The sequence below is a fragment of the Podarcis pityusensis genome, assembly GCF_964106645.2.
Source record: "Podarcis pityusensis genome assembly, chromosome: 5".
Lineage (NCBI taxonomy): Eukaryota > Metazoa > Chordata > Lepidosauria > Squamata > Lacertidae > Podarcis > Podarcis pityusensis.
Genome location: NC_138032.1, coordinates 51,234,218 through 51,238,621, shown reverse-complemented (window position 1 = coordinate 51,238,621; position 4,404 = coordinate 51,234,218). Strand labels below are relative to the sequence as shown.

Here is a 4,404-nt window from a genome sequence, read left to right as displayed (position 1 = left end):
GTGAGTGCACCTCGGCAGCAATTCATTTGTATGTTTGTTTGTTTGTTATTGTTGTTTAGTCGTTTAGTCGTGTCCGACTCTTCATGACCCCATGGACCAACCTTAATCTGTACTGATACCAGGGAGGGGCATGCCATAAAAAAGTTGTAGGGGACCTTTTTCTGCACAAGGGCTGCATTCCTCTGTAGGGAGCCCCACCACCCCGGGGTTGCATGCTAGTGGTGAATGGGGGTCAGAGGCAGAGGGGAGTGCCCCAGCCAATGTAACTCTTACAGTTGCACGGTAGGCTATATCCCAGCTATGAAAAACCCAGAGGTTTCTGTGCCCCCTGCCCCCACCTTTCAATCCACTTAAAGCAAGAAGCATTAACTAAGTTCAAGGAAACATTTCAACCAGGCAAAATCACTTCACGGTGTGGCATACAGTTGGTGAGGAGTATGGGCTGCATTTGAATGGTGGGCAAGACCTTCCCCACCCCTATCATAAAGCCCAAGGGTTATATCTAACATGAGCTGCATTCAAAGTAGACCTGTTGAATCAATAGACTTAGTAACATAAATCCATTGATTTTGATGGGTCTCCTCTGAGTATTTGGATATCACTTCAATTATTGAAAACACCAGCCCACAAAGACACTTAAAAAAGCTAAACAGAGCAAAAGGCTAAAACACTAGTTTATCATTAAAAAAAACCCCATAAAAACTTGAGAGCACTTAGCCTAGTGACCAAAATTGTTTGTAATTGATTCCTTATTGTGAGAGTTAAGTCTACAAAGATGCTTGAATTTTCAGCTCCGCCAATGATTGCCAGAAAATGTATTAGGCTCTTCCTGTGCCTGTACATTAGGCTCTGGCCTTTTTCCCCCTCCCCCATTTGGCAACACTTCTATTGCATGAGACATCTAAGGATCCAAGCCATTCTAGAGGCGGAAATATTTTGGGCCAAGAAGAATTCAAAGTAAATATACTCCAGAGTTCCATATCTTAAAACCGTGAAAATAGCAGGTCAAATTATCTATTTTCAGTGGTACAAGGTATCAAGTTTTATTTATTGTCCTTCACCACAAAAGGCTGCAGGGTGGTGGACAAAAATAAGAGACTATAAAAGCATACTATGGAATTAACAGAAACAATAAAATAATCAACCTATAAAATAAGGATCCTTGGGGTGAGCTGCTGTTTCGTAGGGAGGTCATTCCGCAGACATGGAGCTACCAACAAAAAGCTCTTCAAAGGAGTGGGGAAGAAGACATTGCTATGTACACTAGCAACCAGAAGAGGGAAAGTGTTGGGATGTTTTCACTGTCCCCACCAATCACCTTGCACCTTGCACAAATGTAAAATCAGGACACTAGGTCTGAACACAAGTCCTCATCATGGAGGTTTTATTCCACCCCCCACCCCCAAAAGATGGCTCCATATGATTCTGAGCAGCTAGGAGCTTGTCAGCAACCATTGGCGCCTGCCCCAGATGACCATATGAATCCACCATATGAGCTAGAACTGAACCAAATCCTATGCAGTAGTCTGGTTTTTATGAACATTGCTTCAATGTGATTCCAACCAGACCACGAGCTTGCTGGCTGCAGAGGTGCTTTTATAAGCGATCTGGTAGACTCGCCAAACATGTGAAGCAGGTCAGTTATGGCATTCACATAATGCATAAGCACTTCCATCACTATTACAACTCAGACTGCTTTATAACATATATCAACAAGATCCAAACAAGTAATTTTTGAATAGCTACATCAAAATCAGTGGGACCACTTCAAAACCCTGGAGTAACTTACTTGAAGACAGCCATGGTGTCAATGTGGAGTGATGGAGCATATGGAGTGATGACCAACTGCACTGACATAGTCATAGTCTAGCTATTTATTTACTTTTTCATACACTTTCACATCGCTAAGTAGCCCCAAAGCCGATCGTGTTGATACCTAGCAACATCCCCATCTCTGCTTTTATACCAAGACTCAGAGGTTCAGTACCTCCCTCAGAATTCTTCTGTCGGTAGGCCCCTTAGAAGGCCCCTAAGGCAAGAGGATGGGGCATTACGGGTGGAAGAAGCCATTACTCAATAGCAAATGCAGTGTCCCCATACAATCCATATATCAAAAATTGTATAGTAAATACAACATAGAAGTTGATTGTCCTCAGTAATGAAGCTGTATGATGAAGCAGCATTCATATTACCAAAGAGCTTTTCTGCAAAAAACAGAGGTGGGGTGGGGGTGGGAGAGAGATTAGGTTACCAAAACCTATTACTGGTCATTCTGGCCTGACTCAACCACACATTGAGATAGCTTGTATTAAGATTTCTTCCTAGCTTTTATCTTTCAGGATCTTAAACAGTCATTTTTCTCTAAGCATAACAGTTTTGTCTATTGACTGGTCACCTGAAACTTCTCCATGCAGCTTCTATGAGATCATGGCTTGGATGCCTTGAAGGATGATTCCCTGGAATATTTTCTTGAATTTTATAAATGCTTGGTAGCAGATTATTTTTTCCAATACAGTCATACCTCATGTTATGGACTCTTCAGGTTACATGTTTTCAGGTTGCAGACTGTGGAAAACCCGAAAGTACCGGAACGGGTTACTTCTGGGTTTCGCTGCTCGCGCATGCGCAGAAGTGCCAGGTCGTGCCTGTGCAGACGCGGCTCTTCAGGATGCAAACGCTGCGGGTTGTAGACGTGCCTCCATCACGGATTACGTCCGCAACCCGAGGTTCCACTGTATACATAAAAATTTGATGGTGTTGCCACACTGCAGTTCACATGGCTTCAGCATGTAAATTTACACTAAGATTGCTTTCTTAGGCAGAGAACTAGTAGGTAGCATAGCATCAATAAAAGTTGTATATACTACTACTACTTATTATTATATAGCTGGCCATAAATATTATCTGAACAGTTTACAACAAAAAAATGTTAAAAATACAATCTATAATTTTAATAAACAAATAAACAAAAGAACTAAAGGCAGTCAAACCTCCCCCAACCCACCCCCAAATCTCTAAACCTTCTTTACATAAAACAATTTATCGCCAAGATTTAGAGAACAGTTAATAACAGGTCCATTAATAAGATGAATCATCAAAGGCTGTTTAAAGCACTACACTAAGCATGGAACTATACCTGAAAAGCATAGTTCCCTAACCCTGCAACTGATCAAAAGATAGGCGATAGGAAGCAGTCATAATGGTCAATTTTTAAACGAAGAGAAATGAGAAGTGGGATGGGGTGGTAGTGGCACTTTTCAGTATCCCTTAATGGCCTTTTATGTGGACAGCAACCTGATGCCTAATATCCCAGTTATCAGTTAGTGCCTGCTGCTGGAGGTCATGTGGTTAATGATAAGTGTTCCCATGCTAGGACACTGCAGTACCAGGGCTTGTGCTGCTGCTGTGAAATGAAAACTCCAATGCTGGTGTTGCTGAAATAGCAACTTCCCTTCCGTTGAACCAATATAATGAGGGCCCATTCTAACTATTCCCTCAGTGTGTGTTGGCTGTGGAAATAAGTAAGCCTATGTTATGTGTCAAGCAAGTAAACCCAGGGTGAGCGAGCAGTGCTGGTGTTGTACACTGAATGCAGGCTTGATCAACTTTAGACATTTCACCTCAAAATGTAGACACTAGGTAGGCACTCGCTGCAACTTAGGCTGAATGTAGCATGTAAATTTTGCAGGTCAACCACCTTGCCACAGGCTGATGCAATTAGAACTCCACACTGCTTGTTCCTGAGGTGGAAATGATACCTCAGAATATCTGCAAATATATTAACGGGCATCAAGTGTTACAAACATTTTGTCTTATCCTTTTCACTGGTACCCAGTCCTTCTCCAGACCTAATTCGAAGTGCTAGTTTTGACCTTTAAAGCCCTTTGCAGTTTGTGACTTCAGTTATGGTGGGAGGGTTGCAGAGGAATATAGCTCCAAGACCTTTTTTCAGAGCAGTAGCAATGACAAGTGATTTGCCTGAGAACCATGGTAACTGACAGGCCCTCTTTGCTCCAGCAAGTGAATGAGTGAATTCAAATTTGGATGTGACCGATTAACATAGAAGAAGTCAGAGGCTGGATGCTTCTTTCCTTTTCTTTTATTGGGTTCCTACTTCAGGCTTGCATTTTAACTGCAACACCTATTTGCGTGTTTTGCATTTCTGACTGAAAGCTTAAGGTTGCATTTCAGCTGGTTGAAGATCTTTTGTTGAAGCTCAGTGGGTTTCTCAAGCTGAACCTATGCAATCAGTAGAAAGGATATTGATTTCAATGATGTTTACTTCAAGCTGGGAAACAATTTTTAGGACTGCAGTCATGCATATTCTAATAAATTGGATCTTGTATTATGTAATGCTACTCTTTGATGTGTATGTGTTTGAGTATAATAATGAATCAACATATT

The 4,404-nt window shown here is 41.7% G+C and overlaps 1 protein-coding gene across 4 annotated transcripts in view; it reads left to right on the top strand.

Moving 5' to 3' along the window:
- LOC308477450 (uncharacterized protein) overlaps positions 1-4,404 on the top strand; it is a 119,923-nt gene that overhangs the window by 1,265 nt on the left and 114,254 nt on the right. The window lies entirely within an intron of this gene.